At 39.2% G+C, this 16351-nt stretch overlaps 1 pseudogene; it reads left to right on the forward strand.

Moving 5' to 3' along the window:
- Nucleotides 1-14362: 14362 nt before the first annotated feature.
- On the forward strand, nt 14363-14898 carry LOC140631598 (ATP synthase-coupling factor 6, mitochondrial-like; annotated as a pseudogene).
- The last annotated feature ends 1453 nt before the right edge of the window (nt 14899-16351 follow it).

Below are 16351 nucleotides of genomic sequence, written 5' to 3' on the forward strand. Positions count from 1 at the left end.
TCTGGATGAAAGTTACGTGGGAATTTTTTCTCTTCTCCAATTTTTCCATAAATCTGAAATTAAGACAAAGTTAATGTTAAAAACACAATCGCTGATAGTTTGATCAGCATTTTCATGCTTCTTCCTTGACTGTCTTTTCTCAGTGTCTTTACAACAATTAGATCAACATAACACTATTTAAAACCTTGAAAAGCTCAGGGTGGTGACCATCCTCTTGCTTCTGAGGCCCTGGAAACCACTACGTCTCCATCTCTAAGTCTGCATGGGGGACTTACCCTGAAGTAACAGAAAACGGCAAGAGTGTATCATTGGGGATGATAGACTGGAACACCTACTTTTTGCAAGCAGAGGGCCGCCAGGCTGATGAGGGCCAAGTCAATACAGCTCTGACACCTGCAGCAAGGCAGTAATTGGAGGAGGTGTCCACACCCTAGTGAGATGATCATTGGAGACTGACAGCTGCAAGGCTCCTCTTGATCCAATGATCATTGTCACCCATTGTAAAATACCACTTCTAATCAACGTTGCCTTCTTTTATTTGTACAATTATTTGCCATGCAATAAAGGACATATGGATCCAGTAATTCCACTTCTGGGCATTTATCCAAAGAAAATGAAAACACTAACTCAAAAAGATATATGGACTCCTATATACACTGCAGTATTATTTACAGTGGACAAGACATGGAAACAACCTAAGTGTTCCTGGATGAATAAATAGATAAAGAAATTATGATACACACACAATGGAATATTATTCAGTCATTTAAAAAGAAGCTTTTACCATTTATAGCAACATGGATGGATCTTGAAGACATTTTACTAAGTGAAATAAGTCAGAAAAACAAATACTAAAAAAAAAAAAAACAAATACTAAATAATCTCACTGATATGTGGGATTTAAAAGAACAAAACAAAAAACTAAGCTCATAGATACAGAGAACAGATGGGTGGTTGCCAGTGGTGTAAGTGGCAAAAGGGCAAAATGAGTCAAGGTATCAAAAGATCCAAATTTCCAGTTCTAAATAAATAAGTCATGAGGACAACCACAGCATGGCAACTTTGGTTGGTAACACTGTATTGCATCTTTGAAAATTGCTTAGAGTAGATTTTTAAAGTTCTCTTCACAAGAAAAATAAGCTTGTAACTAGGTATGGGGATGAATGTTAACTAGTTACTATGGTGATCATATCACCATGTATGCAAATACTAAAGCATTAAGTTGTGCACCTGACACTAATAGAATACTATTTATATAGTCAATTATGCCTCAATAAAAAAAGAATTCATGAACTATGTTTATTTGTTCTTATTCAAACAAGATTAATACTCCATTTTCAGAGATGAAGAGGTTTTAATAGATGGGGAGATTATTACTATATTTATATACTTCCATCTTTACAGGTGTGACTGTGCTGGAGCCTGCTCTGGCATGTCAGGTCTGTAAATCTGAAATTGTGAGATTTAAGATAAACATGAATTTTGACTGCTCAGTGGGTGAACACTCAGATGGGAAAGCTGGATCAGATGTTTTCACCTGGTAAAAATTACTTGTGGAATTTTTTATATGTTCTGAAGTAAGGACAAAAGGGAGAAAGGGAGCCAGTGATCAGGGGAAGAGAGCATCCAAGCACAGTGGGGGATATCTCAGGCTCTTTATGACCAGCAAGGGGGCTGGAATGTGAATGGCTTTGGGATTTCTTCTTTGGGGACATTTCATACGTCTTTTGGAATGACACACCTTGGCTGTGATGAAGTGAACTGCATTCATCACACTGTGGGAAAAGTTTTTCCTGTAATGACTCAAAAACATGGGCTTGTTATTCTGAAAAAGCAGAGCACATCCTCATTCCACACAAACAATGTGACACAGACCTGGAGCCAGGCCAAGGTTTTCTATGAATAGAACTCAGCAAAGAGAGTGCTAGAAACACTTTGGATTCACATGGCAATCCTGGCTGCTTGATCCCAGCAAAGGAAATGATATACCTGCTCTTCAAAGGTGGAAATAAGAGGATTCCCTCTTGAACTCCCACACATTCCTGGACCAGGGCTTCCTGGTTAGTTCCTGTAGTTGTCTGGGACAGTGCTGGTGCCTGCCATGAGAGGTATTTGCTTTTGAGTGGCATTTCAAGAAGTAAGATGGTTTTCAACAGAGCGAGTACACACAATTGAGATACCCCGGGGGCAGTTGATGGTGTTGAACAGGGAAATGCCATCTGGTCTGGCCTGCACTGCACTCTGCAAAGTCTATGTTTTTGTCTAGGCTTGTTTGATTATAAGAAATAGAAATCCAATTAAAAGGGCTCACGTTAAGAAAAGGGGGGGGGAGCTTTATTTTAAGGATAGAGAAGTCTTACGAAGTAGATTGGCCCTATGGGATTTGAGAAGGCATCTGGAATAAAGACAACTCCTCTCTCTCCTTCTGTGGTCAATATTCTTGTGATTTTGTCCCTAATCTTATTTGACTCTCTGTCTCGTTCATTCTCCTTACTGTCAATTGGTTTCTTTTGGTTAACCATAATATTAATAGTTGTAGCATAATACCAGTAGTGGCTAACACTTATGGTGTGTTTATTCTGCACAAGCCATGTTCTAAGAGTCTTTTATGTATTAATTTGTTTAATCTTCACAACAACCCATGAGGCAGATACTACCTTGTTTTCCAGTTGAGTACACTGAGACATAGCAATCCAGGTAGCTTGCCCAGGATTACACAGTTGGTATGGGCAGAGCTAGGTCTCAGATTGGGCAGTTTGGCTCTGTTTTGAGTCCTCCATTACTTTGGCTTGCACAAGGAATTGATATGTTTGGGCAGTAACTCCTACTCTAGCCCTACACATTTTTTTTTAATTTCTAGAGCTACCACACACTGGCTGACTCCAGAACAATCTCTAAGCGTATTATTACAAATTTGTGAGAGGCAAACTGAGGTATTGGCTCTTGTAACTGGGAGGCCCAGAAAAGTGAGTCTTACTAGTTTCAGGCTTGGCTTAATCCAGAATCATCAGGATTCTGTCTCCAACTCCATCTTTCAGGAGCAGGGGATCTGGGATTACCTATTTAATGCAGTCCCAGAAATAACTCCCAGAAATTCCCCCAATTAACTATAGCAGAAAGTCCCAGGAGGTGCCTTGGTGGAGTCTAAGTGACCAGACCAGGGCTGGGAGTGTATATGGAAGAATCTTCTACATTCATAGTCAGTTATACCTGCAGGTGAGATGGGGCATATTTCACATGCTACCAAGTGAATTTAGGACCTGAGGGCTGGAGCCAGGAGGAAGTCTCTAATAAGAGGGTACGGGCAGAGCAATGCAGTGATACATGCCTCACACAGTTGGCATTGAAACATCCAAATAGATAAGTTCTGGGAAGCATATCAAAGCACCTGGCCTTAAGAGAAAGAAACACTTAGGTGCCAAGGATGTGAACCTGGACTGTGTTGCTCAACTAACTAGGGGTATGACATCCAGCAGATAACTCGATCACTCTAGATCACAGTCTCCTCATCTGGAAAATTAGGGGCTTCATTGATTGACTTCTGAGACCTCTTTTCTATTATCCTATCTTAAAAGTATTGAATTAGACTTTGATCCCTGAAGCTGTAGTGATTAAACTAATTGCTCACGATGATTGAGAATAAAAAGACTGGGTCAGGGGAGGATGTGTGTATGCAGGTAGATCTGTAAGCATATCGCATAGTTGGCTTCCCATATAACACAATATGAAGACAAGAGAATTGTTACCTGCCCTCAGATTTCTCCCAGTCTAGCAAAGTGCCTAAAACTCCAGTAATGAGGTGTTTTCAGGTTTGGGGTCAGAGACTTATTTACCACTATGCTTGTCTAGCTGTCTCTAATCACACTGGCTTTAATGCATCTTATTCTCTTGCCTGTAATGTCCCAAACTCCTATCCTCTGCTGAGCTAACTCTTAGTCACTCTTCAAGTTTCAGTGCAACCATCCACTTTTTAGGGAATCATTCCCTGGATTCCCAGACTTGGCTAAATTCCTGGCTGATATAAACCAGTGTCTCTGCAGGCATCTGTAGCAGCTGCAATTAGCTATCAATTAGGCACACATCAGGTCCTTTCATGAGACTCTAAGCTCCATGAAGATATGCATCGCATCTCACTGTTTTTGCAGTGAGATATAATATGTTTATATTATCTCTAGGAAGTCCATAGTAGGGACTCAATAAGTGTTTGCTAAATGTTTAATTTCAAAGTGGCTTACTTCATCAGGGAAAATTGTATATAGCAAAGTTTCCCTTCTCGTGCATTTTTCTTCAACTTATGTTTTACAAATATGGTCTGTGATTGGTTAAGAACAGTGACAGGTGAGGAAAGAAAGTCCCAGAGCTCCCACTCTTTCATTTAGTCAGAAGATAGCAGATGTGATCCTAACAAATCTTCAGAGATAGTCATAGCTCTGGGAAGCAAAAAGAGTGACAAAGTGGAAAGCATTGAGAGGCAGCATAGAGGGCCATCTACAGCTAGAAAGGATGTTGTGCACATCTGCAGTGGGAATATTAGCACTGTCTAATCCTGAAGGATTAGAAACTCCTTCAGGAATGGAGGACCTACTGGCCTTTTGCTGGGAATGCTGCCAGTAGGCAGGTGCCCTCAGCTGTCAGTTTCCAACATTGCCCCTGCTGAAGAGAGTCTTTCTGAGGGGCTGTCTGCATCCACAGACTAACCAAAATGGGGATCTAAAGTCCCTGTCCCCTTGCCCCACTTGTTATAGCTCATAGGGCATACCAGCTTCAAAACTTTTAGCAGGCTTCCCTAAAGTTTCCATGGAGACTCCATGACAGCTCAGCTTTCCATTTATCCATCTGTCCAATCCTGTTCCCTTCCCTTCCCTCCCGTCCTCTCCCCTCCCCTCCCCTCCTTTTCCCTTCCCTTCCACTGGTGTTGCTTCAAGAGTACTCCCACCTGCACATTTATCTCCATCTCAGTGTTGGCTTTACAGGGACTTCAACCTGGGACAAGGACCCAACCTAGAGGGGTAGTGGGGGTTACTACACTCACCAAGGGGCATCTGCCTTTTTGTGAATCATTTGCGCCTTGGAACCTTCTTTGAAACTCTTCTGTCTAGAGGGAGCACCTTTGTGTAATTCATCAAATGGGAGGAGCCACCTTTAAAACTCATCTATCTAGTTGGTGTTCTTTTGCAATTTTCATTAAACCACCAGAAAAATGTCTTTTGCCAACCCAAGCTCTATATCACCAGGGTGCAGGCCTATCACTTAAGTTTGGATAAACTATAAAAAACATAAAAATATTTCTGGGAAAAAAATCAAGGAGGAAGTGAAATATAGTGTCCTGAATTTGAGGAAAAAAACTAAAAGGAAATTCCATAGGTAGTTCTTCAGGGTTCAGGTCCTTGGGATTTTATGAATCTGAAGGAGAAAAATGCAAAACGGAAATCACCCTTCAGATTTAAAGGCAACTCCTCAGGTGGCAGGAAAATGGCTAAGGAATCATTACTGCTTGCTATTTAGGCACAATCAAAAAATATATTTTTGTGTTTTGTGGTATCTCCTGGGTATTGCGATAGCTCACCACTATACCCAGGGGCTCTTGGCAAACAATAGACAGGAACCAGAGAAAAGGCACAATTCCATCAGGACTACTTAAATTTAATTTTAGGCCAAGTAAAAGAAACTCTAGATGGAACATCCAAAGTGACCACAGAGTAAAAATAGAAAAAATTCCTTTGTAAATAGGACTTAGGACAATGAGTTAGGTTTGAAGATTTGCCTTGAATTGTTTTTTGTATGTATTACTATGCTGAACAGAATGTAAGCTCCTTAAAGACAGGGAAGGTCATTTTGCAGCCTTGATAATCCTGGTCCAACATATCACATATATTAGAGGAAAATAAGTGCTTAGTTATGAATGAAGAGTGAATGAATGAATGAATCAGCCCCTACTTATCAAACTTAGTCTTCCACAAGAAGTGTTTTCATTAATTTATTCATTCAATAAATTTACTAGCTGCTTTCTATAAATCGGGTCCTGGATCTACAAAAGGAGCTCACAGTTCAGAAGAAGGACAGACTATTCTACAGAGGATAATACACTGAGCTAAGCTCCGAAGTAAGGTATGTCCTGGTCTACCAGGACCTCAGAGAAACATCTCAGGAAAGAGAAACAGATTTGTAGGGATCTGATCAAGAACAATGTAGGTAAAGGAAGTTTGAGGCAGAGGGAACAGGATATGCAAAGGCCTGGAGATTTTGTGAGATTATGGCATTTATGAGGATTTTAAGTAATCCTATGTGAATAACATACGTCTAGGGGATGGGGAAATTTAAAATGAAGCTGTCAGGGTAGGCTCAAGACAGATAGTGCCAGGTCGTTAGTGCTATGTATAGGGAGTTGATTTTCTCCTGCAAAGAAACAAGTAGAAGCAGTGCACAATTCTGTGCACCATCATATATAATGATGAATTCAATTCTATATGTATAGACCAGTGTAACAGACATAGAATGGCAGGTGGGAAAGTGTTCTTAGCCTTTTAAAAGTAGCTGTAGTCCAGTAATGAAACGATGAGGATGGTAAGTACCACAAGCAGGAAATTTGACCTGTCAGGCTGTTTATTTTGTTGTGGGATGACCTCACATCCAGACTTGGGTAAACACAAATAGTATCCTTAATGGGTAGAGAATTTCTAGTCCTCAAAGCCCTTCTATATGTAATACCATTTGGATCCCTATGCTAGACTAGGAGATGGGCAGAGATAGCGGTATTTCAGACTCCCCAGTAGGAAGTAAAATGGAAAATCATGCAGTGATTCATGGAAGATACCTTCTCTCTGTAGAAGTTTATGGTTGCCAGAAGTCATCCTTTTACTGGAAAGGCCTTTCCACACCATTAGTTAATCATCTCTGGGGAAATGTGGCCCTGGGCCAGTGGGCCCACTGAGGAACAAACCTAAATAGGAGGCATAGCAGACTAAGGTTACCTGACATTCAGAGTACTTTTTTTTAATTTTTTTAATTTTTATTTATTCATGATAGTCACACACACAGAGAGAGAGAGGCAGAGACACAGGCAGAGGGAGAAGCAGGCTCCATGCACCGGGAGCCCGACGTGAGATTCGATCCCGGGTCTCCAGGATGGTGCCCTGGGCCAAAGGCAGGCGCTAAACCGCTGCGCCACCCAGGGTTCCCACATTCAGAGTATTGAAGAGGTATGGTTGAGGGTGTTTTGTGATCACAGACTTACCTGTTACTGATACTCTAGTTAACCATCTGCAGCCTGTGTTAAATTTTACTGGATCTGGGCAAACTAGTACAGTCTTCCTCAGCAAGATTCCAAAATGGAGATGGAGAGCCAACAATAGTGAAGAAAGCAATAATCCAGGGGAAGAATAGAATTCATAAAAAGGAAACAAGTGCTATTGGCTCCAAATTCTGCTGTTAGAGTTAGAGTTTGTTTGTTTTAACATTTTGTATGAATGTGAAGGTTAGCAAAGTAAAAAACAAAAACAAAATAAAATAAAATAAAAGTAAATATTTTAAATATGTTTGGGATCAAATATTAGGATAAATAAAGACTCACACTGCTTTTGAGTACTTTTTATTTTTATTTTTCAAATGGAATGATTGCCAAAGGAACGATTGCATTTTTAAAAGTTTGGCCAAAATATCCATAGATAGATGTATTTTGAATTTCTTACCCTACTGTTTAAATGGAAAATCTTGCCATATATTTTTGTGGCTCTCCAAAGCAATAATTAGCTTTATACTTACTATGATCAGCCTGGAATTTAGTTCATACAGAGTGTGTTGCCAGGACAGTCTTTTATTTTATGTTGGATGTTTGTTTTTTTTGAAAATGGAATATATTTATGACTTAATAGTCAAGAACCAAAATTACTGTAAAACCACATTGCCACCAACATTTTAAAAATGTCTCCAGAAATAACAAATACTTAACTTCTCTTCTTAACAGAAGAAAAAAAACCATATTGAAATTTTTAAATTACGAAGTTATCTTTTACAATTTAAAATGAGTTTCCATTTCATATTTTTTACCAGTAGAGCTAAGATTTAAAAGGAAAGTGTTACTTTAAAAAAAAAAAGTAAATTCATTTTTCTTTTTGTCCTTGAACATAAAAATATTGAACGATTTCTCTCAAAAAGTCTCAATAGGTTCCTGTTTGAGTAATGAAACACAGATACTGAGAAAATAAAAAAGACTTAGTGAGATTAAAAACAAGATAAATACCCTCATGAAAAATCCTCACAAAACGGAAAATGCTTGAATGTGGTGAGCATGGCTAAAGCCATGAGCCTGCTGAGCCATATCTTGGTTGGAACTGAAGGTTTCTTTTTTGCAAGGATAGTGGGGACAAGGAAGCATTTTAAAAGGCAAGTGAGGAGGACTCAGATTCACTTGAAATGATGGGACCAGGTGGGCTTTCGCAGATGTTGAGGGAGGTTGAAACCTCTGCAGAAGCTAAGATTTAAGAAAGCTTCTGAACTGGGGAAAACCCACCAATGTAGTTCTATGAACCAAGATGTCCTTTGACTGGGTGGATGAATCTGTAGTCTCTCCAAAAACAGTCACTTCAGAAACTCCCCAGACCCTTAGGTTATACGCAGGGCCAGTGGCATTTGATAGAGCCAACTATGAAACTACTAAAATGGGATGGGAGCATGGAGGAGGAAGAGAGAGAGAGAAAAAAAAAAATCCCACAAAGACAAAATCCTAAAACTTTCCACTCAAAAATATGCCTCCACACTAGAATTCCAAAATACATGCTAAGAAAGACATCCAATAAAATCAACAATTGGAACATGAGTTCTCTAAAAAGGAAATTAATTCTATAAGACCTAAGTATACATTTAAGTTTTTACATAGAAATATATACACACATGCAAATAGAACAGAAGGAAATGTGTTAAGAATAGATGGTTTTAAAAAAATCAGTTAGAAATCTCAAAAATATAAAATACATTTTATATCCCTGAACTACATCTTAGTAAAACTGCAGAATATTAGGAATAAAGACCAATAAAATCTGAAGTTACTAGAGTGAAAAGAGATTACTTTAAAAAGAATAACAATTGATCTGGAACAGTTGTTGGTCTGGCAGGGATTTCCTACTGGCAACAATAGATGCCACTAGAAACTGGAATAATATGTTCAGTGTTTTATGGAAAATGGGTATTAACAAGACTTTTTATATCCAGATAAATTGTCACTCAAGGCTAACAGCAAAGTAATGGCATTTTCTGACATACAAGACTAAAGGACTTTACCATCCATAGGTCTTTAGTGAAAGAATTGCTCCTGTATCTACTTCAACAAAAGGAAAATTGCCAAAGAATATGCATGGAATCAAAGACATAACCATTAACACAGAAATAAATTTTTTGAGTTGGCAAATTAAATTTAAAACTGACAGGAAAATAATCATTATGTGTATGTACATGTGTTCAAGATAGGTAAAACTAAATTTTGACAAATTACAATAACAGATAACGTTGAAAGAGTAGCTAAAGCATGTTCAGATCTTTCATTTGTCCGGGATAAAATAACTTCAAACTGAGCAAGAAAAATTTAAGTCATCCAAAGAACATACATATGAAGAGCAACCACAAAAAATAAAAATATGACCAATAACTTCAAAACTCATTGAGGAAAAAGGGAAACAAATAAAGAAACTTTACAATCCTTTTCTTACTGTTTCTCCCTTCTGTTGAATTTATGAGTAGAAAAAATTTAAAAGATAGAGGAAGAAATAAATTCAAATATATGAGTAAGTTTAATAAATGGAAGTGGATTCCCTCCCCCTCCATTAAGAAAATAGGAGTTATTAGATTAGATAACAAAAAGAATCTATTTGCTTTCAAAAGTACTCTGACACAAAGTAATATGAAAAGATTAAAAATAAAGAAGTGGGAAAAATATATTTTAGGCAAATCTGGAAAGTAATGCTTGCATATGCATATACTTTAGGATTATTTTAAAACTTCAATATGAAAATGAAGTAGCCCCTGGCCCATATCTCCAATGATAGTTTCGCATATAAAAGAATTTGTTCTTGGATTCACCAAAAAGCCTTACATGCCATACCATACATCATACCGAGCAATAGTGAAGATGCAATTTGTTCATATTGTCTCTGAATCATTCAGCTTCTAATAGGCTGTTGCCTAATGACAGATTTTGAGAGCTGAGTTGGCAGGGGCAGTGCTGGGTTCTGAGGACCTGTCAGTGTACCGCCCACTCATTGAGGAGAACAATCTACATGTGAAATCTTAATATTAGGAAGACGAAATTTTTATCCTGAAAACAAGAGTTACTGGGCGGTGTTTTGCCTTCTAATAGATGTCTTTCCCCAAAAGCAGACCTTGTGATAAAGTCTTACATGTAGGTAGTTTTAAGCTCTCACAGAGAATAAGAGAGAAGCGCAGAGAAGAAAACAGGGAAGCAGAAAAAGGCATTTATTAGAATATGCTATCAAGCTGGTCAGTTTGGGGCAATTGGTCCTCCATCTCTGGGTCTCGTTAGAAACTTTAGGAAATCTATCTCAGAGCAGTACTCCTGTGAGGTGACAGGTGAAGCATTTATGCCTGAGCATCTATCTCCCATTAGTAAAGGGAAACCCCAAGGGGTAAAGCACCCTACATTTCTTGGTTGTGCAGAGCCCCATTTACAACCACTTCAAAGTGATGGAAAGCCAGAAGCCACAACGTGAGGGATCCTTAGCCTGGATCTAACACAGAAAGTTATATCTCATGAAGCTTGCCAAAACCCCAGTAAGAACTGGTATTTGGCTATTTGCAAAGAACACTTTGAGTTTTCAGACAAGATATCCTCAAACTGGGTACCTGGGTGGCTCAGTGGTTGAGCCTCTGCCTTTGGCTCCGGTTGTGATCCTAGGGTCCTGAGATAGAGTCCCGCATCAGGCTCCCCTTGGGGGAGCCTGCTTCTCCCTCTGCCTGTGTCTCTGCCTCTCTCTGTGTGTCTCTCGTGAATAAATAAAACCTTTAAAATATATTATATATATATGTACATATATATACATATATATATACAAATATCCTCAAACTGTCTATGCAGAAGATGCAGATTATTAGAGTAAAAAAAATAGAGGATCACTCTGATGGATTAGATCATTAGATTATCTCCCCAATTTATTTTTCTTAAAGATTTTATTTATTTATTCCTGAGAGACAGAGAGAGAGAGAGAGGCAAAGACACAGGCAGAGGGAGAAGCAGGCTCCATGCAGGGAGCCTGACGTGGGACTCGATTCTGGGTTTACAGGATCAGGTCCTGGAATCAAGGCAGCACTAAACCACTGAGCTACCCGGGCTGCCCTTATCTACTCAATTTATATACCTAGACTTGGTCACCCTCCATTTGAATAATGAGAGCCCCCAGTGGTGCACACCCTTTCAGTAAACAGAAAAATACAATTTAGGAGGTGGAGGGGAAAGATTCAGGTCAGCCGTAGAAAAGGAAAGCAGTCAGTATGGATAGATTTTGCCAAAATTAGATTTAAACCATTTCAGAACATTCACTTTCCCATAGTTGATTCTAGCATTTGACTGTCCCCAAAAAAGACTTAATGGGGATAATGTGCCACCATTCAACATGGAAGGCCCTCATTATGCAAAATTAGTGCACATCATCCCTAGGAGACTGGCTTTCCCGGGATGGCCCCATTCATCCTTGCCCTTCATTTAACTCAGGCGCTGAGCTCTGTTCAAATCAGCTGTGGCAACATTACATTAGATGGCTTGGTTTCACTCAGGGGCAGTGGTAAAAATTAAAGATACTTGGGCAGAAACGTGCTGTTTAGAGCCTTTTCCCTAAAAGAGATGAGGTAAGTGATAGGCATGCAAAGACTTTGGTGACCCGTCCAGTATACTTTGGCTTCTCTCTCTGGTTCCTGACTTGGCCAGAGCACACGGACTGCCTGCCCTGGCAGACTGCCCCCCACCAACCCTGAAGGAAGCCTGGCTAGGATAAAAGTGTGGATAAGTAGTAAATAGGACTGATGATGGAGAAAATATTACTATTATAACATCTGACACCATAATTTCCCTTAGGGAAGAATCAGTCGGTGAGAAAAAGCAGGATCCCCATAGCCTAGAAGTGTTGTGAGGGCTTTAGGCAAGTGCTAATTTCTCCCCACGGTGCTATCTGGGTCTTACAGATTCAGTAAGTGCTTGTTAGGTGGAATTGACTATGAAAATTCAAGAGGGAAGAGGAGATCAGCTTATATTGGCACATATCTTCTGTGTGCCAAGATCTGGGCTAGCATGTTAAGTGGGATAATGTGTCTTCACAACATCCCTTGGAAGGCAGGCAATTTGCGGATGAAGAAACAGGGGAACAGCAAGGCTAATTGCCTGTGAATGACAAATTTTACACCAGGAAAGAGAAACAATTGAAACTGCAGGGCAATACCCTCTGTTGTCCAACAGAGAATTTGGCTCTGTAATGACATTTAACATCACCTTGTCTGTGTATATCCCCGGGCAGTGGGGAGGACCAGCAGGATTGTGCTGGAAGCCTGGTCAGAGATTTGTTGCATAAACTCCCTTGAATGGTATCGTCCTGGCAAGAATTCCATTTCATGAACTTAAAAATCAATCATTCTTTCATCAACAATGAAATCCTTCTCCTTAGGATCAAATCTGAGATGACTAGGTACAAAAGGGATAGAACAAAAGTTATTTTTCTCTTTGCTTTGAAAAGAATCTTCTAGTGAAGGTTAAGTGGAAAAATAGAACCAACTGTGTATAAATTATAAGTACTCTATTTGGATAGATGTTTCCCCTCCATTCTTTCTCATTACACTGTGATTTTGTTTACTCTGTGATGCTTATGATTATGTTACTTCTTATTGAATAGTTTTGGAAACAATACCCAGATTAAGTGAGCTAAATAAGGTCGTATAAATTAGATTGCATTAGTGTCTAATAAGAAACTTCAGTGTACAATGTTGGCAGCCCTGAGTGCCCAAGAACTGTAGGGTCTTGGATAAGCACTTTAATGCTGAGCATTGATTTTACTCATCTCTAAAGCAAGGTGAAAAATATTGAGATAGCATTTTAGAGTTGACAATGAGTTGACAGGTCTAGGTAATCTGGGGTTTTCTATACATTGAGAAATTCAATGGTTCCATTTTCTTTGCATGTGACTCCCAGGTACTGTGGTCTTCAGAACCTCACTGCAGGCCCATAATGCAAAATAACTAGTAACTACAGCCCTAGCCTAAGGGGTGTGCTCTACTACTCACATGCTGTCATCACATCTGTCATCTCATGCAGCCTTCACTACAAGCTGGTGGAGCAGTCCTCATTTTGTAGGAGTGGGAAGTTACCTCTCTGAAAGGAGAAATCGCCTGCCCAAGGTCACAAAGCTCAAGGCCAGTGGTAGATCCAGGACTCAAAATCTGAACTAGAGGCTTTTCCTGAGTACTCCTCTTTACCATATTTAAGGGATCCACAGGCTGGAGGTGGGTCTGGGGTTGGGGAGATGGGCGATAAAATTTGAGAGACCCTAGAAGGAAAGGGCTCTATGCAAAGGGCAAACAGATCATAAAGGTGATTTTCAAACAACTGACTTCTATATTTACAGGCTTTGCTGTTCACCTAAGTGTTGCACTTAAGTTTGATGCTCAAGAGGAGGGGGAAAGAAAAATGTATAAGTGTCAGGCAGATTGTCAGTTGGCCATGGTAGGCGCTCTTGCCCCAGGATGCAATATTGCTTCGCGATCCTTTTTTTTATGTTCCTCATTCATTTTTCAGGTTTACCAGATCTACATCGTTTATTAACTTGCTTCCAAGATGAAGGAAAACTGACAGGGCCCAAGAAATGAACAGAGGCCACTTAGATTGCAAGAAATTTAAAACCAGAAAAGCTTCAAAACCAAGTTTGAAGTTTAGCTGCAATTTCCACTAGTAAATGTTCATCTCAAAAGGTATTGGATTTTAATGCAAGTTGAATCCCATTTTAGAACCTTGCCCAAGGAGAGAAATGTTCAATAATGTATGCTTTCTAGAAGATAGCCTCTAGCTGCATGTGGCTATTTGAGTAGCTGAAATGTAGCTGGTGTGACAAAGAAACTCAATTTTTACTGTTATTTAATTTTAATTACCTTAAATTTAAGTAGCCATGTGTGGCTAGTGGCCACGGTATTGGACAGTACAGTTCCAGTATTTGCTGATGTCAAGCTTCGGCTCATGTTTCATAAGCATATTAATATAGGAAAGAGGATTTATAAAAACAGCTATGTTTTCCAGAATGTTTTGATGATAAGGATTCTTATTTTTCCATTAAAGTGGGCACTGAAGATCTGATAAATATGTATTTAAGTGAGGATAAGAGAACTTGTATACATATCATACTGTTCCAAGTTTTGTACAGTCTCAGTTCAGTAGTTAAGTAGTATGAGGGGAGACTCTGGCAACTCGGGACTGAGTGCAAGTAACAGAATCACCATGATTCTTCAGAGGCTCTTCAGGTTCTCCTCGCTCATTCGATCTGCAGTCTCAGTCCATTTGAAGAGAAACATTGGTGTTACAGCAGTGGCATTTAACAAGGAACTTGATCCTGTACAGAAACTCTTCGTGGACAAGATTAGAGAATATAGAACTAAGCGCCAGACATCTGGAGGACCTGTTGATACTGGCCCAGAGTAGCCAGAGAGACCTGGAGAGGGAGCTTTTTAAGCTTAAGCAAATGTATGGTAAGGCAGACATGAATACGTTCCCTAATTTCAAATTTGAAGATCCCAAATTTGAAGTCTTGGACAAACCCCAGTTCTGAAGAAATAATGTAAAATTTATGTGGCAATTTGTCCTAGATTAGTTGTACAACTGGATCAGAATAAATTTCTCAACTGTCAAATGTTCTTTTAATTCTGGTACCAAATAAATTATTTGGAGATGTTGGGTGTAAAAAAATATAAGTAATATGAGTGTTCTACTTTAGTTGACACAAAAACTTTGGCTCATGAGAGCTCTAAGCTATATTGATTAGACTATATTGTTACTGGGCAGGTGAAAAAAATCAAACTTTGGATTCCTGTGTTTTAAAGCTCAGAAAAATCAATTCTTTCTCTTTGACACATCTTTAGAATTGTTTTCTATTTTAGTACAGACTCTTTCTGGACTGTGGAAATTCTCCTACATAATGTAGTGCACATTCACTAAGATAGCTATCTGCAGCACGTGGGAAAACTGAAAGAACAAATGAATGATAACCAATTGTCTGCCTATACAATTCCACAGCGTTTGGCCCTGCCAGAGTGGCCAGCCTCTGATGAAAACAAATTTGTGAGGTTCCCAGATGATCTCCCATGACTGTGATAATTGTCACGTGCCTATTTATTTTTCCCTTGAGAAACTGAATGAGTAAAAAAAAAAAAAAAAGATCACAACTAAACAAAAGCATATCAATAACAGGAAACTGTTGGTGAGAAATACCCTGATGTTCCTGTAAATTCACGTCACCAGATTCCCCAGGGACAAAGGTGCATGAACTGCATGGGTAAATAATTATGATTTAATACAGAGACCTTGCAATGCTGTTTACAGTAAAACAACAAAAAAGAATTGTTTCTGGAGGCGCAAATAAGCAAATAATAGAAACACATATCAATATAATCAGGAAGTGGTGATGTTATGTCTAGGTCAGCTACTGAAAACAATCTGTAATCTATCAAAGTATCTCCTCTGCAATTGCAAGCAGTAGAAGGTGGGACCTTAAGAGGAAGAATCATCCCCAGGGTGATTAGAAATCAAGGACAAAAATGGAATATCCATCCTGGAGAATTTCTGAAAAGGTTTCTGCTTTGTGATACCTGTCTGTTTGCAGGGTTTTATTCTCATAGATGATAAGAGAGAGAATGACTCCATATTCTCCTTCTTTAAAAGGATTTCCAACGCGAGAGCTATGTGCATGCCCACAGGTGCATGTGTATCCCAACTATGAAAAGAAGGGAGTGGTGGTACTTCAACTGCTTGATTATGTTCACCTATTTGGGGCCCTGTAACATCTCTTTTTATTATAAATGATGTTTTACTCGACAAAGATGGGAAACCCACAATATTCTACTTTTCCTCACAATCTACGTATTATAAAAAGCATGAAGGCATTTGTCTAGTCGCCTGAAGAGAAACCTAACATTTTGCTGGGGAGTTTGGTCTTAGGCAAGAAGGGAAAAAGCCAGCAAGGAGTGAAAGTCCGTATAGAATCCACACCTAAAATCTCTCTGCTTTGCTTGGGTAATAGGATAAAACTCTGCAAGTCTCATTCTCAGGGTCTAAGCAATTTTTAAAATTTGCCCAGCTATTCAGCCAAGGGTAATTTCA

The sequence above is a fragment of the Canis lupus genome, chromosome 4, assembly GCF_048164855.1.
Source record: "Canis lupus baileyi chromosome 4, mCanLup2.hap1, whole genome shotgun sequence".
Lineage (NCBI taxonomy): Eukaryota > Metazoa > Chordata > Mammalia > Carnivora > Canidae > Canis > Canis lupus.